At 45.3% G+C, this 27,191-nt stretch overlaps 1 protein-coding gene and 1 long non-coding RNA gene across 6 annotated transcripts in view; one reads left to right on the top strand and one right to left on the bottom strand.

Annotated features, from left to right (window-relative positions):
* CRTAC1 (cartilage acidic protein 1) overlaps positions 1-27,191 on the top strand; it is a 157,676-nt gene that overhangs the window by 39,958 nt on the left and 90,527 nt on the right. The gene's annotated exons all lie outside the window — the stretch shown is intronic.
* LOC140595706 (uncharacterized) lies at positions 5,615-6,393 on the bottom strand. The gene is made up of 3 exons (XR_011997525.1): positions 6,312-6,393; positions 6,096-6,173; positions 5,615-5,854 (listed from the first exon to the last, which is right to left on the bottom strand). It is a non-coding gene; the product is annotated as an uncharacterized lncRNA (long non-coding RNA).

The raw sequence follows: 27,191 nt of genomic DNA, 5'->3' as shown, positions 1-27,191 counted from the left end.
ATATTTAAGGATGTGAGGGAATTATTTCTAATATCATAACTAAGGGAAAGAAGCCTTATATATAACTTTGTACACTATGGTCCCAACTTTGTAAAACATTTAAATATGCACAGAAAAAGACTAGGAGGAAATATACCAAAGTATTAATAGCTATTCTAGGTGGTTGATTTAGAGGTGATTTTAATTTTCTTCTTTATGCTTTTCTGTACTTTTCCCATTTTTGTAAAATTTGCACAAAGTACATTTTTTATAATCAGTAAAAACTTTTAATGATCATAATCACAGCATCCATAGGATCACCCAAGAATTTTTTCAGCACTTGAGATCCTCAGAATGAGAATGGGAAGAGCAATTATATCTTTCTCTTCACCTAATTTGGAAAATTTTAGCAAAAATTCCATGGGCTCCAGATGCCTTGTTTTTTTAGCCGCTTGATGATTTTCTGCACCTTGTCAAGAATCAGAGGGATTTTGCAGATTCTTTTGTCTGATATTGCAAGATAGAGTTGAAAACGTGTTCTTCAATAATTGTGGTAACCGAGAAGGTCTCCAAAATGCTCTTTCCAGGGACAGCTTCATTCTTATTTAACAACAGTCCATCCAGGAATAGCAAGGGGCCTGGTGGCTACTGTGTGTGTGTGTGTGTGTGTGTGTGTGTGTGTGTGTGTGTGTGTAAGGGCACTTTAATCCACACATGTTATAAAATGTTGGAGGAATGCTGGATGCCTTCATGGGGTCATCTTTCTATCTGTTCTTTGTACCAAATTACTTTGAGCCTCTGCCTTGGTTTATAGATGTCTCAATTTCTTCTCTCTGAGTTGGTGTCAGTGTGCTGGAAATGAAAAGCCTTCTACCTCCTGGTCATGGTGTGAAGAGGTTGGACTACATGATCTAAGGTGTCTTCCAATTCCAACATGATTTGTTTATATGATACTTGGAGTCAGTCACTTCCTCCATTCCCTCATTTTTTGCTTAAAAACCCAATTGTGAAATTGAAAGAAAAAGAAACCTAAGTGTAATGTTTTGTGGAAGCAAATTCCAAGACTTCCTCACAGTCACTAATGATAGTGGATTAAAATCCATCCTTTAAAAAAAAAAAATCCATCCTTTAGTTGGCAAGAGCAGGACTATTAGAATGTAGAATGTAGGTTCAAGAAGCTTAGAAGCAAATGGTAGGCGTGGTCTCTTGTTTACAGGGAAGGCAGGATCAAAATGTAAGTGCCTTGCTAGAATCAGCTTCCAGAAACCCACCTTTTATGAGGGTGGGATGTCAAGTTACATTTGTTGAGCACCTGTTATGTTCTTAGCATTGTGCTGAGCACTTTTACATGAGTCTCCTTGTGCACTCTTCAGCAATCCTCTGAGAATAATGTTATTATTTACCCCACCCCACCCCATTTTAAAGATGAGGAAACAAGTTTAAGAAACTTTCTTGATGTCAACTTAAGTCGTGAAGCTAGAATTCAATCCCAGAGCTGATATAGGCCATTAGACCAGTGTGTCTCAAACTTTGCCCAGAAGAATCATCCAGAATGTTTGTTAAAGAGACAGCCCCCAGGTCCTTGGAGCTTCTCCAATAGGGGGGTCTGCAGAGAGATCTAGAATGTGGTAGTTTGAACAAGTGCCCCCAAGTGATTCCTGTCACTGGGCAAGCTTGGGAGAGATGATGTTTGACAATACCGCAGTGGATCTTGGGCCTGGCTTTTTAAAAAGTCCTGGTACCTAGCTTCGCTCCGAGACATTCTGATATCATCGAACTGGGGTGGGACCCACACATCAGGATCTTAAAACACTCCAGGTGAGTGTGAAGTGCAGCCAGGGCTAAGAACCACCGCTCTGCTGCCTCGGCTGATTAAAATTAAATCAGCTTGACTCACTAAAAAAGCACTGGTAAAAGAAGAATCGCTCAGTGCTAACCATATCCCACTTCAAGCCCAGCCATCAGAGGAAGTCCTGTAAAGGCTGAAGGAAGAAAAGCAAAATACCCAGCAGGGTGTGACAGTGGTCCTATTGTCCATTTGTTCCCCAGCTCCTGATCGAACACCAAATCGTATGCCTTGGAGGTGCTTCGTAGTCCAGAGCTGGAATGAAGAGGGGAATTCTCCTGCTTCATTACTGCAGTGGTTTTCAAGCATTGTTGTGTATCAGAATAACAATAAAGAGGCTGTTATTAAAACAGATCATGGGACCCTGTCCCCATAGTTTCTGATGCAGTTGGTCCAGGGTGGGGTTGATGCTACTGGTCCACCAACCTCTGCTTTAGCATTTTGCAGGTCACTGAACTCACCTGCCTCATGAGCCTATGGATAGCCCCACCCCTCTTCCTGACCAGTGAAAAACTGTGCTTTGGAGGAAGAATTTCTCCGAGAGAACTTCCAGTTGATTCTTAGACCCTTTGACCCATGACATTTGAGGGACACATCACTGAGGCATCTGAACAGATGAGTTGAGAACCAGCCCCATTCCCCCTGTCCCCCAGCCCACTTTCACCCACACGTTATATTACATTCACTTCCAGCCACAAGTGTGAATTCATCAAGTCATTCAACAAAATGTATGTAATGCCTCCTCAGGGCCAGTCCATGTTCTAATTGCTGAAAGAGTGGTAGATGAGCAGACCAGACTCTTACCTTCATGGAGCCCTTGTTGGAAGCTAACACACACACACACATACTCACACACACTCAAAACAAGATAATTGCAGGGAGCAATAAATGATATAAAGCAAGCAAATTGGGGTGACACTGCAGAGTGTAGTTTTAGACTGGGAAGAGTGGGAGGGCCTTTTTCTGAAGGGAGGATATTTGAGCTGAGACTTGAAAGACAAAAGGAGTTAGTCTTTCAAGGGCCAGAAAGAAGAGTCCCTGTATCAAAAATGTCAAAACTGAGTTCTTAAACAAATTAGGGCACAGAGGAAGTGAACGACTCCAAGTGTCATATGGCCAGGGGAACAGTTTGTGCAAAATTCCTGAGGCAGGAATTGCTTGGTGCATGTGAAGAGCAGAAGGCCAGCCAAGGTTATAGGTAGGCAACAACTACTCACATTTACCTAGCTCTGGAAAGTCCTAATATCCATACATATGGGGTCCTCAGAATAGTCCTGTAATATAAGAGAAAAGAGAGTCTATATTCCCAATTTTTGTATATAAAAAAAAACTGAGATGGAGAGAGGGAAAGGGTCACTCCCAAGGTAACAGGGTTAGTAAGAAGCATAGCTTAAGACAGTGCTTCTCAAACTCTCACGTATACGCTAATCATGGGGACCTTGTTAAAATGCAGATCCTCACTCTCTAGGTGGGGCCTGAGATTCTGCATTTCTGACAAGTTCCCAAGTTATATGTCACCACTGCTGATCCATGGACCATACTTTGAGTAGCCAGGCCTTCGAGTCATTTTGTATTCTGGCTATTAGATCAGATGGACTGTGTGTCCTTGCAGTTGACCTCCTCTACCTACACAGGGGTCCAAGAGCTGAGGCTGAAGTCCACTCAGATGATGTAACACCCAGGAAGAGGCTATGGAGACCACCCTGCCACCCTCAGGAGCTCCAGAAAGACTGAAGTAGGGTCCTGGCGGGTGTGAAATACTTTGTCTTAGGTACAGCCTCGGGTCAGGACATACATACTGATGACCGCAGCATATTGGCTCCCTGCCGCTCTGATTTACACTCGTGAAGTACTCATCAATTCCGATAGACAACTTCTTGACTTATTTTAGGTTTTCAGATTTGATAGCAAAAACCACTCCATAAAGTCAACATTTCTCTTCTTGGTTATGCTTCCGAGGCATCGCTGCCTCTAGTTTACTGGCTGCCTTGCTAACCAGATCTTGATTTTCTATCAGGGCCTTGGAGCTGAACGTTCCTCCCCAGGGCTCTCCAGTTGCAAATTTGGACTGGTACCCTGGAGAGTCACCATTAAGATAGTCCCAGAAAAAATTAGCATAGATAGTAAATGGCTGGCTTTCTTTTTAACAGCAGGAAAGTGAAAGGGAAGGAAGGAAGGAAGGAAGGAAGGAAGGAAGGAAGGAAGGAAGGAAGGAAGGAAGGAAGGAAGGAGAAAGAAAGAAAGAAAGAAAGAAAGAAAGAAAGAAAGAAAGAAAGAAATGCATACAGCAGGAAAGTCACTGCACTAGCCACTATTATCCAGAGAGGAAAAAAACTGTCAAGACTTGATTTGGGGCAACTTTCACAGCGCCCTGCCCCACTGGGTGAGCAGAGCCAGTCCTAAAAAGAAATTTTGGAGATCCAGTTATAGCTCCTGACCCTCTCTCCCCTCTTGCTCATGTGCCAGACAGTGTTCCTCAATCCTAGTATTCCAGACATCACAATTCAGCTCCTGTCATGACGAGCAGCTTGCCAAAGGACTTAAAACCTGTCACAGAAGATGCCTGAGCAAAGGCCCCTTTATCAATTACCTTGGGCCCTCTTAGCTGTCAGGGGCCCCACCTAGCCCAGCTGTTCAGGACTTCCCCATAAATTCCAAGCAAAGCCAACGCTAATTTGGCAGTAAACTGCAAGTGAATCCCAGCTACATAGAAATGCTTGGCAGATACTCCCCCTTGTCCTGTGATTTCCTGAAGGTCCAGCAAAGACTCTTGAGTTGTTCAGGGGATTCTCTGTTTCTAACCTTTTGCCAAGATGATCTATGGGCTTAAATTAACAAAAATGACTGAGCTGACCTGTATTTGTCTACATTTTATTCAATTCAACAAATACTTCTTGAGCTGTGTGAAGGAACCTTGCTAATGACTTGAGAAACAAAGATGTGTAAGTCGCAGTCCCTGTTGTCAAGATTATAATCTAGTACAGTTGAGCCCGTAGACACATCCACAGATATCTAGCATGCAAAACAGAATGTAATAAACTCGGGATTCAAGGCAGGAACAGAGAGTGGTTGGGAGCTGGGTAGGAGAGGAGGTTAAATCTAACTAGAGACGTCTGGAATGATTTCTTAGAAGGAGGGTCAGTGGATCTGGTTTACCTATGGGATAGACAGGATTTCAACCCCGGGATGAGCATTTTAGTGAAATGCGTACTATCTACTGTATTAAACTCTTATTCTGTATCAGGTAAGGTTCTCAGTGCTTTACATGTGTTAGTTCATTTGGTTACCTCATTAACCTTGTGAGGTGGGTACCTATGGTATCATCCTCACATCACAGGTGAGACAGGTAAAGCCCAACCAGGTCAGGTAACTTTGTCCTAGGCCAAGAAGTAACCTGGGGGCAGGGAATGTGGTGCTGGGAGTGGCACCCAGGCAACCTGGAGCCAGTGACCAGGCTGGTAACTACTAAACCCTATTGGTAACTACTAAACTCCGTGTACAAGACATTTGGTTTTCTTTTTTATTACCTTCATTTAAAAATCACTAATCAACTCTGTTGAGCTTTGTTAGAAGCAGAGTAAGCACTGAGGACCTACTGAAGATGTTTGTTTACTCCCTCACTACAGGCTTTTGAGCCACCTAATCAGTGAGGCCCTCGAGGAGAGCTAGCTGCTGTAGCCTGCCTTTCTGAGCTCTAGAAAGCCAAGGATGGGCTCTCCAGGCTGGCAGCTTCCCTCCTACCTCCCAGAGAGTCTTTCTGGTCCTCAGAGGCCAGCCAAGCCTGTCTCTCTTCCTCTGGGGGCTCCGAGCTCCATGTCTGTGGTCCCTTTAGAGTCCTAAGATGTAAGATGTGGTTGGGGGAAGGGAGACCATGCACCAGGGAGATGATTCTTTTTTCTTCCATGGCTTCATGGCTTGGAGCTGTTCATGGCCCCAAGAGGCAGCAGCAAGCTGGTTCCTCACAGGATGGACCCAGACACAAGCTCTGCCAGGTGCTTTCTGCTTCCTTCTCTCTGGTGGGAGAGGCTCCTGGTGCAGAGGAAAAAGTAGCATTTAGACAGAGTCTCTGCACGTGAGCCAGGGGCTTGGAGTTCCGCAGGTCTGCACCTGTGTGAGGCTGTGCCAGCCTAGAGCAAGGGGTGCCCTTCCATCATTTGCACAAAGGGTCCACTGGGACTCTGCAAAGGAGATGTGGCTGACAGGTTGAACAGAAATGCCACCCGACAACAACCCTATGTCCTTAAGGAGGAAGAGGTGGCTTAGTCCTAACCTGGGCCAGAGCAGTAACAGGGTTAATCCTTTTTCTCCTCTTTGATGCCAAGTGATGAATCTCGTAGCCACTTCTCCTCTGAAGAAAAGGAAGAGAGAGAGAGGTCTGCAAGCTCCCTGTCTCTACCCTTCCATCCCCCCACCCCCCCGCAACCCCCCCCAACACACACACACACACACACACACACACACACACACACACACACAAACTCGATACCTCTGTGCTCTAGAGCTGGGAGGTCTGATGTCCTTTGAACCTTCCAGCCAGGAGGCAGGTCAGGAACAGGAACTACCTGCCTCCCCAAGCCTGCAATCTGAGAGGAGCTTGAGGACCGGCTGAATCAGTCAGCCAGGCCCCAGGTCCTGCTCTGCCCTGGGGTTGGTCTGGGAGCACTTTGTGTTAAATGCGGACATATAAATTTGTAGACATTCCTTGTGAGCAAATTGGATTCCTTCATTGGGCCCTTAAGTGCTGCCGTTTAGGCAGATTTAGCAGGAGGCTATGGCCACTGCCACCCGCACTGGCACCCCTCCCTGTGCTGACCCCCTCCAGAGTCACCAGGGAATAGATCCCAGGCCATCCCACCGGAGACAGCCAGGAGCTTGTGCACACTCCAGCCTTCTCTGCCGCTGCCCGCACATCCTTCTGGCTTCCTCCCCACCGCTGCCCGAGTGTGTTCCCTCCCTCCTCCCCCTACTCCCGCTCCCTTTCTCCCAACGCCTCCCGCTGCCCGCCTTCCCCTCTTCCCTCTAGTCTCTCCCTCCTCCTGTCTGCGCTGTGGCAGCTGCTTCCAATGCACAGAGATGCACCAATTCATTCAGCCTCGCAGACTCTTTAAGGTCGTTACTAAATATATCAAGCAGAAGAAAGGGTCTTTTTTCCCATCTCTGAGCCGGGAGCATAAATGCCGGCCTTAGGATCCAAGCTGGTCCTCCCTGGTCCCCAATGAGAGGCAGTCCAGAGCCAGCCAGCCGGCCAGGTTACAGTGGGAGTCCACCCTCCCACCAGGCAGGGCCCCAAAGGCAGAGACAGAGGTGAGGCAGGTGGGGTGCAGGGGATGCTGGGGAAACACTGAGATTAAGAGATGAAATCCATTTTATATCTTCAAGAATTCAACAGCTCTGGAGACAATTTTCAACATAGCCATTTCTCCCCCTCCAGATTAATTTTTTTTCCTTTGTTTTTAAGGAAATGACTTGCCAGTCCCGGGAAGGGACTTCTATTTGAATACCCTAAGCAGTGTTGTCTCTGATATTTTTCCAAGTTGTAAGCAGATGATGACCTTGCTGCTTGAGCAGTAACCGGTGGTGAACTGCCAGACTTGAGCGTCACGTTAGAGGAAATACACAACAAAGTTAGTCTCCATGTTCTGCGTGGGACAGATGCCGGGCCAGCTCCTTCCCTTGGGTTGTGCTTTCAGGGTACTCCCCATCTATCCAGTCCTCCTACTACACAGACCTCCCCCCTTCCTGGGACTCTCTGAGACTTCTTCCCCTCCTCCTAATGTGTGTAGGCAGAGCAGGCTGAGTTGTGATTTAAGAGAAACGCCTCCTCCCCATGCAAAAAATATCTCCCACACAGTATGTGGTGCCCATCGTTAGGAGTTCTTTGAGGGGAGATAAAAATATAAGTGGTATTTTATCTTCAAATAAAAAGTGGATGAGGTCACTGGAGAGAATGTGAGAATGTGTAGGGCAGTCGTTTGTAACCTTTTTTTTTGAGGGGGGGGGGGACATGGGATCTTTTATGCTATAGCTGTATCGCCAGGTAAAATGTGCACACCGTCACAGCCACAGCATTTTGCATACCACTTTAGGAGGTCCTTGAATCCCTAGGGCCTGTCCTCAGACCTGCTGGACCTCCAAGTAAGAACCACAGGGCCAAGGAAGGGAAGCTGGGCACACTGGCATTTTGGTGACTATCAAAAGAAGATGCAGTGATGGTGAAGAAGGAAAAATCGAGTGGAGAACATTCTAGAAAAGTGAGATGTCATGGAAGCCACAGGCTAAAAGGGGCTCAGGATGGAGGAAGTGAGAACAGAAGGACTGGGTATTCGTTAGAATTTGAATTTGGCAGGCTGTGGGTGGTGATCTGGGAGAAAGGTTTCAGCAGGGAGAGGGAAAGGAGTCAGATTCTCAAGGCTTGAGCAGCAGGCAAGATGGCAGGGACGGTTCAGATGCCTCGTTCAAAAGCTTAGGCCAGAGCAGGAGCAAGCAGCAACCAGCACTTTGGAACCACAGAGGAGGTTCCAGTTGCTTTCTGGGCAGGGAATAAACAGGAAGACTTCATAGAAGAGAGAATTTTTGAGGTGGGTCCTTGAAAAATAAATAAGAATTCACCAGGTAGACACGTGAGGGAGTGGGGATGGGGGGGGTGGATATTTCAGGCAGGAAGAAGAGCACTTCCATGAAGATGGAGGTGTGGAAGAGGCAGGAATAGTGGGCTGATTCGCAGAGCATGTGAGGAGAAAACTGGAAAGGAGCTATCAAAGCAGCAAAGCCAGAGGGCACAGGGGCTGAGGAGTTGGTGCTTTATCCTGTCAGGCAGTGAACACTTCTTGAAGAGATATTTTTAACATAACTTTTTTTTCCTTCTGATTCTAAAAGCAATACAAGCTCATTATAAAATTTCTTTAAAATATGGAAAAATACAAAGAAACATAATTACTGTTAACATTTTGGCATATTACTTTTAGAGCACATCATTACTTTATGTGCCACTAAGAATGTGCAATTACACTTGATACAGTGCTTCTTTCCAGAGAGAGTGAGATGCATCACATTTCAGATAGGTTAACACCTGCGGAAGAAATTCTGTGCTTCAGAATCGATAAGGGAAAGCTATGTGGTTTTTCAAATGTATTGCCAATTTTGTGTCCCGCTTCTTTATTCAGAATTGTATCACAGGTGTTCTCCAGGTTACAAAAAGTATTTGTCCAGATTTTTAATAGCTGCGTAATATTCCATTTTGTGGATATGCCTCAATTTACACAACCACTTCCTTATCAACAGGTTGGTTTCTATTTTTTAATACTGTATATAGTGCTTCCATGAAAAAATGGTGTGCGTAAGCCTTTTTTATTTTACTTTTTTGTTTCTAATATTTTTCTTCAAGAGAAGTATATACTACAAGATAAACATTGACACAGTATAGTAAGACTTTCGTTTGGCAAATATATGTTATGCTTTCTATCTCTCCAGGGACATAGAAAAACTGTTGGCAAACTTAGCTGGCAGCTCTGTGTTCAGTCTTGTAGCTTTTTTTCCCTAATTGTGATAAAATGAACATAACATGAATGTTAACTGTTTTTAAGTCCAGTTCAGTGGCATTAGGACATTCACGTTGTCATGCAGCCATCAGCACCATCCATCTCCAGACCTTTTTTCATCTTGCAAAACTAAAACTCCGTACCCATTAAAGAATAACTCCCATTTCTACTCCACCTGGCCCCTGGAACCCAGCATTCTCCTTTCTGTCTCTACGAATTTGACTCTTCTAGGTACCTCATATAGGAGGAATCATATCGTACCCATCTCTTTGTGACTGACTTATTTCACTTTGCATAATATTCTCAAGGTTCATGTTGCAACATGTGTCAGAGTTTTCTTCCTTGTTAAGCTTCTACTATTTCATTGTATGTATCTGTCACATTCTGTTTATCCATTCATCTATAGGTGTACATAGCTTTTATCTGAAGTTTGGGCTCTCTAGAATAGATTCCCAGTCATCGATCAAAAGATATGAAAAAAATGTTCAACTATTGATTCACATTACGAAGTTGCTTTCCAAAAACATTATACAAATTTCTATTCCTTCTATCAGAGTATGAACATGCATGTCAGCATTGAATGTTATTATTTGGTTTATTTTTGTTACTCCAATACTAGAAAAATAACATGTTGTCATTTTAATATGCATTTCTTTGAGCATTCCTAATGAAGGTGAATTCTTTTTTTATGTCTTCATTAGCCAGATGTGTTCACTCTTTGTAAGTTGTCTTTGTGTCCTGTGATCAGCTTCCTATAAATATGTAGTGTTTTATTTATTACTTTATATGTGCTGCTCATAGATTAAAGATTCCTTCAGACAATCACCAGTATTCTCATAGTGCCTCCTGTCTTGCATCAGGCACTGTCTAGGCGTGGACATACTGCTGGAAACCATCAGACCAAAACTCCTGCCCTTCTGGAGTTTATGTCCTAGTGAGGGAGAGAGACATCAAACAAGATAAATGAGCAAACTGCGTCATGTGTTAGACAATGTAAGTGCTAAGGAGATGAACTGAGGAAAGGAGGTAAATGCTGGGTGTCAAGGATGTTGCATGGAGGAGACTGAGGCCAGCACTAGGGGAGGTGAGGGAGGAAACCTGAGGTCATCAGGTAGGGGGACAGCTGCCATCAAGGCCGTGAGGCAGGAATATAGGGGAGTGGGGCTGGCACAGAGTGAGGCAGGGGAGGGGGTGAGAAGTCAGGTCTGAGCATGGCCAGGACAGCAGACCCTACTAGCCCTAAGGGCTACTTGCTCACTTTGGCTTCTTTCTCTGAGTGAGAGGAAGGCCATTAGGACACAGACTTGGAGCAGGGGGGTGACAGCAATGTGACTCACACCCTAAAAGGAAGTTTTCTGTATTGAGGAGAAACTGTGAAAGGGAAGGGGAGGCCGAAAGAATTGCTCAGAAGTTCTTGCGGGAGTCCATATGGAAGATGACAGAGCTTAGACCCGAGGTTAGAGACATGTAAGAAATTAACCAGATTCTGCACCTGTTTCGAAGTACAGATGGTAGGATTCACTAATGAATCGGATGCAGGGGTATGAGGGGAAGAGAACTTGGAGCTTTGGGCCCCAGGACCTAGAAAGTCAGGAGTTGAGGAAGGAAAAGCAGCAGGGATGGAGGGATGGAGGTCAAAGGGCATCGGAGCTCAGTTTTTGACAAGTTACATTTGAAACGTCTATTAAACATTCAAGAGCAATATCGAGTAGGCAGTTAGATATACGAGTCTGGAGTTCAGGGAAGAGGTCTGGGGTGGAGACATAAATCTAGGAGTTGTCAGCGTTCGGATGGTATTTAAAACCCTGATACTGTGTGAGGTCACTAAAGAATGGGGACTGGCAGGGAGAGAGAGAAGCCTGCTGCCTCCAGTATCAGGAGCAATCTGCTCCTCTGGCACAGTTACCAGGCACAGTTGGCATGCACCCTGAGGGTTACCAGGCTAGGGGTGAGCCGGCAGGGGCGGGGGCGGGGGGGGCAAACGTGATCACACCCATGTTTCAAATCTGTGGCTCTGTGGGGTCGACTGCGATTTATCCCATCTCTCCTGAGTGTGGAGAGAATCTGAGAGCTTCCCATCAGAGGTCCCCAGCGGGCAATGGCTAATGTCTCAGATTTCCATGGTTACTTTTGACCAAAGATCAGCTAACTCTTTCATCTAGAGAGCCATCATCAACAGGGCGAAGCACAATGGCAGCCCTTTGATATTGACAGGGGAAACGGCAGGTTTGGGAGAAAGAAAGGAGAAAAAAGAGATGGGAAAGGCAGGGACCCAAAGGGAGGCTTGGGGCTGAGAGGCAGCACCTTCTTTAAACAATGATTCTTAAGGGGGTGGGGAAGGGGAGGCACATTCAAACCACAGGTGATTTTATCAATCTATTTATCACTGGCCCCCAAGCCTCTGACCCCAGGAGATTCTAGAACCCTTTCTTGTCCCAACATGAACCTCTCCCCATTCCTGATAGAGAACCCTCACTCTCTCTGAGATTGGAACTGTGTGATATGTCCCTTCCATCTGTGGCTCAGGGACATATCAGTATGAAGAAGGGTCACCCTATCATTTGCCACCCAAACCAGGGCATTTTTGACATGGGAGGAAGGGGGACCTACTAATAATTACTCAGAATAACAAACATGAACTGGGCAAACTCTGGTATTCAGATCACCAGGTCACTCCAGATGCCATTGAGAAAGTCTAGTTATCAGTGTCACCTAAGGGAGATTATTTAAAAAATAAATCTCCAAGCCAGACTGCATATGTACTAGCTCAAAATCTTTGGGACTGGGACCCACCTTTTATCTCTTCATCACTTTTCTTTCCTGAAGACGTGATTTTAAGGTCTTTTGGAGAAGGTGCTAGCAGGAAGAAAAAACGCTAACCAAGGAGGGATTCCTCTTTCCCATCCCCTTCCTGGGAAATTCAGCCTTCTTGTGTTCGGGATGGTCAGTTCTTGTCTCTTCTCTGGGCCTCTGGACTGCCCCATTTTTCCTGACTAGATGCTGGGTTGTGGTAGTTAAGCATTAACAATTGTCCCTCTGACTATGGCCATCCAGGACTCCTAAAGGGACAGCAAGATCAACTCCTTAGATATCAGTCCTCTGGCACATGTCCCTCCTATAGGCCAGCATCGTTCCCCTTTCATAATCCATTCTGGCTCTGTCATATGTGAATTTAAAACCGTTTTGAGTTTCATTTATATTTTAAGCCTGTTTTCTCTTCTTTGGATTACAAATGCTATAAATTTCCCACCAGTTGAATAGCGCTTCCTTGATTTGTCCTAAATGCCAACTCTCTCTCCTTGCTTGGATTCTAGACTGCTAAAAGGTAGAAGACTATGAATCTTTCTGGGAAGCCAAATATACTCTTTCCTTACATGGTGCTTCTGTTTCAATAGTCACAGGTCAGGAAGGGGCCTCAAATATAGAGTGAACTTACTTTTCCAGTTTTGCCCACTAGATCTCTTTCCTTGTAGCTGCCCAGTCTGCTTGAATACACTTAATGATGGAGCACTTGCTACCTCCAGAAGCAACCAGCCCCAAATTTGCAGAGTGTCTTTTTTTTAATATTGGATTTTTTTCCAGCTTTATTGAGATATAGTTGACATGTAATATTGTATAAGTTTAAAGTGTACATGATGGTTTGACACATGTATTTATTGTGAAATGATTACCACAATAAAGCTAGTTAACACATCCATCACTTCACAGAATGTTTTTTGTTATTGTTGCTTAAAAATCAGCCTTCCCTATGACAGAATGATTCATGTGGTAATAGAGACATCCATGTGAACTCCTGTTTAGCTCCATATAGATACAGATGGTGATATAGAGAAATGTTCACAAATACATATACATCCATGGGTTAGATATACACATATTTCCTTGCTCTGTCATCTGAGAGGGCCTAGAACCAGTGAACACCCCAATAGCAATGAGCACACCCAGCCCCCAGATCTTGATTTCTAAAACCATTTTCCAATAAAAGGAACCAGAGCTTCTTACAGAAATGGCTGATTCTAAGACTAGGGCAGGAAATATACAAGATGAACCTGAGCACCTGTTAGTGGTAGAATGTAAGGTATTGGTCAATACTCTACAATGATGGATATGTTTAAAAGGCCAGAAGCAACTGAAAGAGCTTCCAGTGACCAAAGCTGAAACAATTTAAACATAACAAAAAAATATGATTATAACCCAAAGTATAAAATGATATCAATGAATCTACACTGATATAAACAAATGATTAAACAAATATATAAATGAGCAAGAATAGACACATCTCCCATGAAGAAGAATTCCAAATAATGTATGTAGATACTTCATCATCAAAGTAGGTGAACCACAGCTATATTCCTTAAGTGTGGTCTCCACATAGTGATTTCCTGCAAAGAGTACAATACAGAAAGGGTGGGGAAATCTGGCAACTACCTCAGCCAGGTGATTAGGGTTACTATCAACAGGAATAAGTCATGTTGATAGTATCTACTGTTGATGTGATGAACATGGCACTTTACCCCTATGGTCTTCCTTTCAAAAACCTGTAACCCCAATCTAACCATGAGAAGAATATCAAGCAGATCCCAAATGAAGGACATTCCACAAAATACCTGACCAGTGCCCCTGAAACTGTTCAGGACACCAAAACCAAAGAAAGTGGGAAATTGTCACAAGGAAGAGGAGAAAAAAAAGGAAGAGGAACCTCTGGAGACCTGACTACTAAATGTGATGTGGTATCCTGGATAGGGTCTAGAAGAAAAAAAGGTGAAAACCAAGTAAATTTGAATGAAGTATGGGCATTAGCTAATAATGTCTCAATACTGGTTTATTAACTGTGACAAATGTAACATTAATGTAGAAGGTTAATGATAGAGGAAACTGGGTATGTGGAATATAGGACAATTTGCAATTTTTCTATAAATCTAAAACTATCCCAAACTAAAAGCTTTTAAAAAAATGAAAATCAGCCTTCCGGCCTGCCTGCTCCCCTTGCCTCTATCCTTAGCCTGAATGCCTTCTCCAGCACAGCCATAACACTCACCTTTACCCCCTGCCCCATCTGTCTCTTCATTTCCAAGCCCAACACCTCCATCTTCTTCAGATCCTGAGTCCTGGTTTCAGCTTCTCACACTGACTGAATCACCCTTCTTCAGACAGCTTGGTTTGCCAGCAGCCTCCTAAGTTCACTGACTTGTCTAGAATTGAACATAGCACTCCCAGTATGGCTGCTCAGGCCAGGGAAGAACAGGACCCTGTCACCTCATTCTGCTCATATACTATATCTCTATTAGTATAGTCCTCAGTGACTTCAACAACTTATAATTTGAGGGGTAGCCACCTCAAGTTAACATCTCAGTATCTCCAACATGACTACCCTAATTTTTTTTTTCAAACAGATTCACTGCAATCAATATAAGGGATAACTTCCTGCAAGTTAAAGCTTACCAAAAAAAAAAAAAAAAGAAAGAAAGAAGCCAGAAGAGGAAGTGGGGGAGGGGGCAGTTGCCTCTAGCAGTCATAAATGATCCATCAATGGGAGTACTCAAGTGCACTCAGAAAGGGGAGATTTGGTGGGTGGATTTACAGTCTCCTGGACAAGTTACTTAACTGTTCTTGCCTCTGTTCCCTCATCTTAACAATGGGGATAACAACAGAATTTGCCTTACAGGGAGTTGAGAATAGAACAAGTTAATGTGTGTAAAGGCTCTTAGTTTCTGGCACCCAGTACTATATAAATGTTTGCTATTATTTTCAGCTACTATCTACTATTTGTTTCAAGGGTGGAGACATAGAACACCTGCCAGCAGCCCCCATAAATCACTCCTAACTCACAGGTCCCTTTTGGATCCTGGCTCTGACACCAGCTCTGACCTGGTTTCCTCCCCAGCTCTATGTCATCTGCCCATTTGACCAGCTGGCCCGTCAGCGTCCCTTCCAATTCATTTGTGTGCAGGTTGAATAGAAGGAAACTGAAGACAGACCCCCGTGGTGAGTGTGATGGGACAATAAGGCCGGGTCTCCTACCAGCCTGACTGATATAACAGCGAGTAGAATGAAACAGCCCCCCATCTCTGGGCTCCAGATTGGTTTTACCACAAATCATGACAAGCGCCTTACACATGCTAATGACTCACTTCCTTTGGTTTTAAAGACCAGCCATTTCAGGAACATCAGGGTAAATGATGGGCTCAGTAGCTATCGAGAAAGAAGTTAGAGGTGCTGGCATCTGAACTTAATTAGACTCCTGTGCTCTTTATAAGGCCTGATAAGGTCAGGCAAATACATTCAGCGTTAATAACATTATCAGCACTGCATGGTCGGCAAGCCTTGCCAAAGTCGATATGTCAAGTTTTTGTGGTTCAAAACATGTGTCTTCTATTCACACCCAGGCCTGTTTCTTGTGTGCCAGCAGCTGGTGCCACATCTGGAAAGCCTGTCTCTGCTGTGCCTTTTCTCCTATGAGTGTTTTATGGAATACCCACCCCACCTCAATCCTCTTAAGAGAAAAGGGCTCATTCATTCATTCTCTGGTGGTCTGTCAAATGGCAGCCCTGTACATTTGCTCCAGGGGAACCCATGAGGACAGGACAAGCTCACAGTCCAGGGCAGAGGACCTCAAACATCACCGTGCAGAATAACCCTGGGGGTAGCGTGGCCCTTAGGAAAGAGGCATTTCTGGACCCCCACACCAAGCCCACTGTGAATTGGGGACGGAGGTGGTTTGTGGCCTGGGGCTCCACATTTCTCTGCATTTCTGGCTCTGCTTTCCAGGTGATCCAAGGACCACACTTGAGGAAATATTCATCAAAGGATTTTTAGGCCCCCACAAGCCATCCAATTTAAGGCCCTGGATCATTAGTATAATTAGCAAGTCACTCATTCTGTCTTGAAGGAGGATCAGGTGAGACTTCAGAGACTTATGGCCCAAGCCAAAGCCAGAGAAAGCATGTAGGTGGGAAGACCACAGAGCAGTCACTGATTTTGAAAGGAAATACATTCAGAGCATGAGCCTTGGAGCCAAACAAACCTGGACTGAACTTCAGCCCATCACTTGGTGCCTGTATGTCCTGAGGCAAGACACATAAACTCTCTGAGCCTCAATTCCCTCATCTGTAAAGAGCACCCACCTCTCTCTACCTCACAGGGTTGACAGATTAAAAAAGAATATCATAATACAAGGTACTCACCAAATCACACAGCAGGATGTTGGTCCTCCATAAATGGTAACTGCTAATAGAATGAGAAAGAAATAACAATCAGATAAATATTATTCTCTCTTACTGAGGAGTTTCTGGGTTATTTTGTGGAGGCCATGAATAACCAGCCATCAAAGTTTTAAAAGCAGAGGTCATAGGTTCACTTAGCCAACAAATATTTGTTGTGCACCTACTATATGCCGGGCTATGCTAGGCACCTAGGCTGATCAGATTTGTGCTTTAGAAGGTGGCTCTGGTGTCAGTGTGGGGGCTACGCCGGAGGCAGAAGACCTTTACAGCCTGCTCCATAGTCCAAGCCAGTGGTTTCAAACTTGAGCACACATCAGAACTACCCGGAAAGGTCTTTTTAAAAATATGGATTACTTGACCTCATCCTTAGAGTTTCTGATGTAACATGTCTGGGATAGGGTATGAGAAATTGGCATTTTAAGCCAGCTCCCAGGAGACGCTGATACTGCTGGTCAGGAGAACCACACTTCAAGGACCACTGGTCCAGGCTCAAGAGGAGAGCATGAAAACATAAAGAAGAGGAGATACTAACTAGGGATTGAGGGAGGCTGGTTTTAGGCAACGTTTTTAGGGTGGAATGGACAGGAAACAGTGATGACAGGCCCCAGGGACACTGTCCCTGGATTTTTTGCACACTACTGGGGTCCTTCTGGCCTACGAGCCTCAGGATCAAGGAGCTGCAGCAGTGTAGGCCAGCTGCAGCCTTGGAACCTCCTGTCCTGTCGTCCCAGTGGGGGTTTCCCACTGTGGTCTTTATCTCTGTGTATGTTCAGAGGAAAGCTTCTCTCTCCCTCTCTCTCTCTCTTTTTCTTTTTTCTTTTTTTGCTTTCTATTCCTCCTGGGGTGTTGATGCCTCCAAGATGCGCAGGGACCGTTCCGCAAGAGTGCCCGAGGTGTGTATTGAATTTCAGTCCCGGATCATTTAATGCGTGGTGACAGAGGGAGCGGATGTTGTTTGGATTCATGTGGAACTCTCCGCCTTTTCTATTTTCTGTACCAAAAACCGCAGAGCCTTGCTCAGCAGCCGGCCTGTGAGCTCCCTGCCTGTAAGAACCTCACGGCGCCAGGAGCCCCTTGTCCCTACGGCATTGCCAGAGCTCCCTGTGAAACCCAGTGGAAAATTGCAGCGTCTGTGCACGTCTTCAGAGCATCCGTTTCATTTAAAGCTCTCCACAACTCGAGCTGTTACTGAATTAAACATCGAAACCAACAACAATCAATAGCCTAATAACATTATGTTCTGAAATGTGTTCTTTAATAATGACTGTGAAGCTCTTTGAGGGTGGAATGAGTCTGCGTTGGTGCGCACTGAACGGCGATCTGCATTCGTTTTTTTACAGCTGCTAGTTTTGAAAAATGGCTCTGAGTGTTTCTTACCGATGCAGAGTGTCCTGTTTTCTGTGGATCAGAAACTTCTTTTAGGTACTGCCTATGATCTGCCCATCCTGAACTTGTTCGAGAAGGCTGCTGTGGCCTCTCAGCCTCTCCTCTTTTTTCTTGCCTGGAGCGGTGACTGACACTGGACAGAGACACCCAGCCGTGGTGATCCAAGGCAGATGGACAGTGGGTGAAGAAGACCAGCAGGTGTGGAGACTGAATGCCCAGGAGGAGGAATTTGCTTGCTTCTTGAGCATGGTGATGTTCCAAGGCTTTAAAGTTAGAGACGTGAAAACTGTCTTCTAGGATCTTGTGTTCTAAAAAAGACACCAGCAAAGACAGCAGACACAAGAAAGACTAATCACAAGTACATAGAAAAAGTAACCAGTTACTGTTAAAATTAGATGCAAGCCTGGGCAGGGGTAGGTGCTTCTTGTAGGGGAAGGCATGAGATCAGTGCACGTGAACATTGGGGTGTTTATGCTCATATGATAGCAAATTCCTCTTCCTTAGCCATCACCACCCTAAGGGAAGGAAGAACAAGGAGAGAGTGCATTTTGGCTGTTAGATTTAGGATTGTAAGACCCTAGAGAGGTTGGTAATTTCTTCAAGATTCTTTGTCTGCCTGGTCTCCTCCCTGAACACATGCTTAGCCTCTCCCCTCCTTTCCTTCTGACCCAAGATCCAGACTGGTAATTAATGTTTTCTAATATAGTTGAAATGATTTTCATTGGTTTTTGGAGAAAAAATTATATTGAAGAATTTTAAACATATACAGGAGTTGTCAGAATAGTATAATGAGCCTCCTATAATTTTGGTGAGTTTTTAATGACTATTATACCTAATCATTGATGTCCTGGAGTGCAGTGTTGTTGTATTTCTTGTTCGGGGTAACAAAGGATGAGAAAAGGAATAGGAGAGACAGGTGGAATAGAATGTTGCACGTAATAGAAAGAAGTTAGAACTTAAATTTCTGTTGACCTCTGTCTTCTCCATGAGGAGCCTTCAAACTTGAATGGGTAGAACCAGTAATCGACTAAGGGACCCACAGCCTCAGGCAGGTGAAGTGCACATGTGGCCATCTGAAATGAAACCACAAGACAAGGCTCATCTCAGGAGCTGGGGAACACAGCTATGCTCTTAATTACATCTGGTGATCCTGGGAAAATGGTGCAGTCAGAGAAGAGAACAGGCAAATTATTTCAGATGGGAAGAAAAAAGTGTATCTGTTAAGTTCGAACCAATGGCTTAAGTTTTTTGGATGTGGGGTATGATCACCATGAGCTAGCCCTGGCTGCATAAGAGCAATCCATACACCACTAACCTTGTTTTCCTTACAAGGAAGCATTTGGCTGGTGGTTTGGCAAAATGCTGTAGACACAGTTTATTTTTATTTGAGTGAAGCAGTCAACAGCCTCCCCACATATCATAGTAACCAATACGTTGACCCATGAGCCAGATGATTATTCTCTTAGCAGAATCATATCCTGAGATTGAATCAAAAGTCTGAGGGAGGCTTTAAATAGAGTGCCTGGGGCCCTGTCCTTGGTCCTGCCTTGATGAACCCATTTTTATCAATGATCAAGCTGAAGGTCCAGGAAGCATGCTATTCAGAATTATAAATGGCAGACTAAGACCAGCAGTGAAAAAAATGATTCTGTTTGAAGAGGGAAGGGTTTATTATAAGCAGTTACTTTATCTTAGATACACTCGTGTGTGCAGATATGTGTGTGCACCTATATGCACACGTTCTTCATTTTCCAAGTGAGTAACTGTGTTGACTTGGAGGATGGGAGGGTGCTAGTGTTGGTATGATGAGCTCATCTTTGTACAGAGAAAGGCACAGAAATGTGGTGCTGCTGGCAATGATAACTGCAATCTATTGAATATCTACTATGTGCCAAACAATGAAGCAGGCTGTTCGGAGAAGAGTTAACATAGTAGGCCTAAAACCATTCTCCAAAGAATCCTGCTTGCAAGGTTGGTCCTTGGCTGGCTTCTGGGAACTTGGACTTGGGGAAGGTTCCCACCATCTGCAGAACTGATAAAAATGACTCATGATGCCTAAACTCCATTGACACTATGGCTTGTACTGAACATCTGCTTTTCTTCAGGAGTCTGGAATTTTGGTACATGGGAGGCAGAGAGTGCCTACATGAACTTCCCTGGTGGACAGCATTTCACACGTGTTGTCAGAGCCTGTTGGCTAGGCAATCACACATGTTCTCTGGGACTCCATGTAGGGAGGACTCTTGGAAGCTTGTTTCTCCAGACTTCACCTGATACACCCTTTTCCTTTTGCTTATTTCTCTTTGTACCCCTTCCCTGTGGCTGTGAGCACTATATGCTGAGTTCTGAGAGTCCTCCCAGAGAATTACTGAGCTGGGGGGTGGGGAGGGTGGGTCATAGGAACCCCTGATCCATAGACTTACTACTTATCCCCTCTAATTCTTGGAGCAATCCTGCACTTATTGCTGGTAACTCCCCCACCTGGGGCTTGAATCAGATCTGACTCCAGTCTCGCCTATTCTATGGAATCACAGAGTAGCCTGGTTCTCCTTTATACTTGCTGCTAATATAGGTTCTGAGGCTTGAGTGGAGAGTCTTGCTATTCTTGGACTTCCAGACAGTCTTCTGGTCTCTCCCCAGTGTTATCCGAGGTGAAGATAAACCACAGAACAGCCTTCCTTAAAGCAGCAAGGGCAGGGGGTGGTCCCATGGAATTTATTCCTGTTGGTTTCATAACTGTGGATTCTCTCTGCCTCTCTTTCTTGCTATCTTTCCCTGATAGATAGATAGTTGGTCATATTCTCTGACAAATAAGGTGTGGGTGTAAGGGCTTAGCCAGGGTTTAAAGGCTAATGCTGGCTATCGCCTTACCCCAGTGGATAGCCAGGAGCCAGTCATCCCTTCCTTATTCTATCATATAAAAAAGGAGAGTCTCCAAACCCATAGACTGTACAGGGAGTGAACCCTGATATCAACTATGGACTTTGGGCAATAATGAGCCCACAGAGGTTCATCGATGGTAACATACGCACACAGGGGGGAGGTGTCGACAATGGGGGCGGCCGCACATGTGCAGGGACGGGGAGAACACAAGAATTCTCTGTACTTACTGCTCAGTTTTGCTGTGAATCTAAAACTGCTCTAAAAAAATCAAGTTTTAATTTTTTTTTTAAAAGGAACATACTGTAACTCCTCCAGGTAGGGCTTATGGAATGGATTAGGGCAGCAAGAGATCACTGCTCTCTTAAAAGGGTGACTAATTTCTAATGTCCTCCACTGCTATTTCCATTAAATGCACTGGGATGTCTTTGAAAGCAAAGAAATTGTCCCCTTTCTTTTGCCAACTGGCATGTGATGTGCCCATCCTCTCCTCTAGCCTAAGAAGGCGGAGCATGCCCAATGCATGGTCTTTCAACTGCACCTTTTCCCTAAGGCGCCCTGGGGCTGAGGGAGCCAGACGTGTATTATGAAATTACCCTTTTTATGAGTATCCTGTTTGCAGTAGCTCCCACTCTTCTGCTGGGGCTACAACAGGGACTGTGCAGGGGTAAGAGGAGGCAAAGAAGGAAGGGACCTCCCGTTGTGCAACCCCAGTGGATAGTGCAGGGATGGGAGGGAGAGGGGCCCCATAAGACCTGTTCCAGCCCCCCTAGATACAAATCCACATGTCCTGAGTGATACAGGAAGTGGCAAGAGGTTATTCCTGTGTAGAGGAACCTCATCACCACACCCTGTGTCTAAGCCTTCTTCCCCCAGTGTGTCTTTGACTTCTTATACTTTGGATCCGACTTCCTGGACTTGGAGAGTCCATAATACCCTAATGCAGTAGATACAGTCAATGCAAGTGACAGTCCCCACCATGTCGAAACTACCACCTTCAGAAGAATCAGCCAGAGGGAAAGTGAGAGGAGAACTATATCAGAACAAGCTTGGGGTCTGGGTCTGAACTGGCTCTGCCGCTTTCCTGCTGTGTACTCAGGCAAGCTGATTCCCTTTACTGAGCCTGAGTTTCCTCATCAGTAAAATGAGGGTAATAATGGATTCTACTACTCAGAGTTGTCACAAAGGTCAGTGAAGTCATTGGGCTAATGCGCACGTCATTTATAATAAGCACTCAGTGAGTATCTGCTGCTGCTTCTATTGAGGGTGCTGATGCTGTTAGGAACAGGCCCACCTTCCCAGGGCTGCAGGAGAACACACTCCTTCTGTTATCACTCCCTCCCGTTCTCCTTCTGCACCATACTTCTGTTTCTCTCTCTCCTCTTTTATTTTTTTTAAGATTTTAATTATTTATTTAGTTAGTTATTTTAGAGATGGAGAAAGAGCATGCATGCAGGAGCTGGGTGGGGGAAGTAGAGAGGGGGGCAGCAAAAGAATCTTAAGCAGACCAGGGGTGGCACTTGATCCCATAACCCTGAGATCATGACCAGAGCTGAAACCAAGAGTCTGATGCCCAACCAGCTGAGCCACCCAGGAACCCTGTCTCTCCTCTTTCTAAGAAATCTGCCACTGGCCCCTGCCAAGAGCCCACCAGTGCCAGGCATACCCTTGTCCCAAAATCTTTTTGGATTATTTCCTTCTCTTCCCCAGAGTGAGGCCTCTTCTTTTCAAATGAAAGCCTCTTCTCCAAATGCACTTTCCAGAAAGTTCTCTCTGCCCCTGACATCTCCATCTGAGAGTATGTCTGTTACTCTGGCATGCCACTGTGCCTTGAGAAAGTTGGTCTGTGTCTGTGTTAGTGTTTGTACTTTTGAGAACCTAGAGTTGTAGGTTTCTGTGATTTAAAAGAGAATTTCGGGGGATCCCTGGGTGGCGCAGCGGTTTGGCGCCTGCCTTTGGCCCAGGGCGCGATCCTGGAGACCCGGGATCGAATCCCACGTTGGGCTTCCGGTGCATGGAGCCTGCTTCTCCCTCTGCCTGTGTCTATGCCTCTCTCTCTCTCTCAGTGTGTGACTATCATAAATAAAATAAAAAATAAAAAATAAAATAAATAAAATAAAATAAAAGAGAATTTTGCCCAAAGCAAGTTTTTGTTCAGGTTTTGTGGATGGTGGTAGTGTCTTTGTTTGTTTTGTTTTGCTGAGCCACCAGTTCTGAATATAACATTTATTTTCAATCAGGATAAGATCCTATCAAAAATGAAGATGAACCAGAGCAGGCAGTACAAGTTCTTTCTTGAGAACACAGCTCCTAGAGTAGGGGCATGGCTGGATTGAGAGCACAGGCTTCAGAGGCTCACACAGACCCTAGTCTGCATCGTGCACCACCACTTCACAACTCCATGACCTTTGGGGAGACACTTGACCTCCTGTGCCTCATCTGTGAAAAGGGATAATTGGTTCATTTGGAGAAACATGAGAACATGCAGATAAAGTCCTTAGCCCAGTGCCTGGCAGGCAGCAAGAAGTCAATAAATGCTAAGCTCTCATTATGACACATTCTAAAATTCAATCAGAACCTGTGCTTAAAGCAGCTGTCTTGGAATATATTGAAGAAGTTGGTGTCAGTCAGCTTGCCTTCTGGAACTCACGTGTTTCATTCATCTGATGACAAATGTAATAGTAAGGCTTAGCAGAGGCAGGCATGACGCCCCCCTCCTTTATCACTTATATAGCACCTTATGAGGAGTTGTGCTTGGTCACTGCGGCAGTAGGTCATCTGCTCCAATATCATCTAGAACCCCACAGATGTCACTAAATAAACCTTTGTAATTATCACAGATTATCCCTCCAGGGCCCACCTTTGCAAGTTTTGTCATCACAGCCTCTTTGTGGACTCCTGTCTGAGGCAGTGGCTACACCTTATATTCATCACCTTGAATGTGTCTCAGACCCTTTGGGCATAGTGTGGGTGAAGCACCCTCAAATATGAGCCAGGAAGAGTGTTGTTGCCCATCATTGCCCTGAGCTGATGCCATACCTCTTCTCTGGAAACTAGTGAGGGAGAAACAGCTGGACCCACCTGTATGGAGAAACATTTTCATTTTCAAGGGGTTCCAGATTGAATATCAGGGGAACTGATCAGTAGAGGTATGTACAAGCCAATGAAAAGAACAATGGAAAAAAATAGCTATTCTCTATTGAGCACTCTGTAAACATTGTAAGTGCATTATCCCATTCAGTTCTCACGACAACCCTTTGAGCTAGATACTATTATTGTTTCCACTGAACAGATCTGAGAAATGTGATGCTCAGAGAGGTCAGGTAACTTGCCCAAGGACACAGAACAAGGTCAGGATAGTGAGGATATTTGAACCCAATATGTCTGCCTTCAGATGTGGGCTCCTAAACCCGGGCCCCTGCCCAAGCAATCCAAGGCAGTGGAGTGCAGAGCTGTCGTTTGCAAAGTTTATTTTCTCAGTGTAACCCTTTGGGACAAAAGAATCTTTTACAGCCTCCTGATATCTAAATCAGATTGGGGCAGAACTGCTGTGGGCAAAGAGGGTTAGAGGCTTAGGGCCTTGCTCATCTTCTCCTCTTCCCATTGGGGTCCTCAAGGATCTTCAAGCCCCACAGGTCACAGACCAGAAACCTCACTGATGTTGAAGGAATAAGGACTTCAGAGCTTCTGTTCCTTCTTTGTGATGGAGAATGCAAATATTGGCCTTACAGAGCTGTTGGGAAGACCAGACAAGCTAATGCCTATGAAGCATCTGATATACTCCCCAGCTACTATTCTTACCTTCCTAATGGATGTGTCTTATGAGAAAATATGCATTAATTCAGAGGGGCTGTAGTGGGTGGTTGGTGCCCCCCAAAATATAAATCCATGCCCCATTTCTTGGATCCTATGGTATCTTAATGGCAAAAGATGTGATCAAATTAAAGACCTTGAGAAGAGCTTATCCTGGGTTATCTGGGTGAGCCCTAAACACAATCACTATACTTCCTTAGGAGAGGCAGAGGGTATTTTGAGAGAGGAGGAGGCAGTGGGACCATAGAGGCAGAGGCTAGAGTGCAGCGGCCACAGGCCAAGCAGCCCCTATAGCCAAGTAGCTGGAAGAGGTCAGGAAAAGATTGTCTCCTAGAACCACTGGAAAGAATGTGGCCCTGCCCATACCTTGATTTCGGACTTCTGGCCTCCAGGTCACTGAGAGCATACATTTCTCTTTTAAGCCACCCGGTTTGTGGTAACTTGTTACAGCAGCCTTAGGAAACTGATATAGGGGTTCGCAGCCCCAGCACACCCCAGCCTGGCCCCAGTACACACTGTATATGGGAATTGTTCCACACAAAGATGGAGGAGTAGGGCACATGCTGGAATCCTTGAACTCATACATCAGAGGGACAAGCCTCCTTCTTGGAAGTGGGCAAGCCAGCTTTGTCAGGAGCCCTCTTGGCTCTTTGAAGACCCTTCCAGGGGCAGAACCTCCTGGTCACTGTATGTTCCTGCTCAGATTTCCCTTTCCATCCTGAGCCTCAACTCCAGCAATCACTGTGTTGAGTCAGTTATTCGCACTACCCAGATTGTCATTTCTGACAACAGGTCTGCATTTATCTATTGAGTCCAATGATTGTGCGGACAGGAGCATTATTTCCGCTGTCACCATCGAGCTTCATCACCATCCACATCTGGGCCTGGAGGGGGCTCTCAACACGAGCAGGAATGCCTCCTGGATTCTGCTCTCACTACAGCAACTCCTCCCCATTTCACTTCAGCATTAGGCTTGAACGTTCAAAGTGGCGCAGAGCCAAGTTGGGTCTCTGCTGCCACGTGGGGTTCGTGTGGTCCAGGGTCCAGCGTGGGCTTCCATGTTCTCTAGCTGCAAAGACGTCCCTCCCAGGGTGATTCCTCGGCAGCTGGACCATGGAGACTTCTCCATGAGAGCCATCTGGCATTGATTTTTCACCTACACCTCCGAGACTTTGCCAGAGCCCCAAAGTAAAGAAGCAGTAACTCTTTTTTGGCCACCACACCTGCTGAGGGAGTATCACGTGCTAGTTCCGCACTCACTGGTATAATTTGGAGAGAGCTGTGCCAAAAGGAATCCCTGGTCTAGTTAAAATAATATGTTAGTTCATGACTAGAATAAGGCATTATTGTTGGGAGAAAAGAAACTAGAATTTGAAGTCAGAGGAAGCCTATCCAAGGCGCAGCCCAACACTTTCCAGCTTTCTAGGCTCATGACTAACTTCTGGTCTTAGTTTTGCATTTAAAGGGAAATGCAGGGGTGACTGGGTGGCTTCGTTGGTTGAGCATCTGCCTTTGGCTCAGGTCATGATCCCAGGGCCCTGGGATCAAGCCCCACATTGGGCTCCCTGCTCAGTGGGGAGCCTGCTTCTCCCTCTCTCTTTGCCCTCCCCAGCCACTCCCCACCCCCCCACCCCTGGGCTCATGCTTACTCTCTCTCTCTCTCTCTCTCCCTCAAATAAATAAATAAAATCTTTAAAAAAAAAGAAGAAGAAGAAGAAGAAAGGGGGAGAACAGATGAATAATGATCCCTACTGGATTGCTGAGAGGATTAAGTCATACATGTGGGTAAACCTGAAAGCATTTTGCAACTGCATGGTATGTTTTGAGTCCTGAGATCAGGGCTAGGTTAGCCCAACCTACACATTTTTCCACTATAGGACCACTTTCAGGGGCTGGCCTCCTTGCCATCTATTGAAGCTTTTAGTCAACAGAGACCTCCAGCCAGGCTCCTATCACATGCTGCTCCATGTCCCTTGTCATACATTGGGTTTCAAAAGATGCTAGCTGGTTTTCTCTTATCTCTAAAAGAGTGTTGTGGTTTGAATCTCTCTCTTTCTGAAGGAACCAAATGCAGACATCAAAAGGAAAAAAAAAGAAAGCTCATGCCATCCCCCAGGACTGAGTGCTCACAGATGCCCAGGCTTGATCTGACCCACTCCTGACCTGTGTGTTCGGAACAACTCTGGCAGAGCTGTACGGGGCCGGGACCTGCTGCCCTGAAAGGGGTGGTGGATGCAAGGAGGAGAGGAGAGGGTTTAGATGAAAAGGTTAATGAAATGAATCACTGGTTCCCTGTTCTGCTCTGAGCAGGATGCTCACGTGGCTGAGCAGTGAGCTGGACCCGGACCAGTAGCCCAAAAGAATGAATGGCCCCTTGGAGGTGAGGTGAGCTCGGCAACATGAGGAGAGCTAGGAAGGGTCAGAACGACATGTCTGTTATTCTCCACCCTCAGAGAGGACACATAGCCACGAGTGTGGGAGAGTCCAACGCGTTGTGAATATATACTCACTATATAATCCTAACAG

Source organism: Vulpes vulpes, chromosome 15 (assembly GCF_048418805.1).
Source record: "Vulpes vulpes isolate BD-2025 chromosome 15, VulVul3, whole genome shotgun sequence".
Lineage (NCBI taxonomy): Eukaryota > Metazoa > Chordata > Mammalia > Carnivora > Canidae > Vulpes > Vulpes vulpes.
The sequence above is the reverse complement of the archived record's forward strand: the minus strand, read 5'-3'. Positions and strand labels throughout refer to the sequence as shown.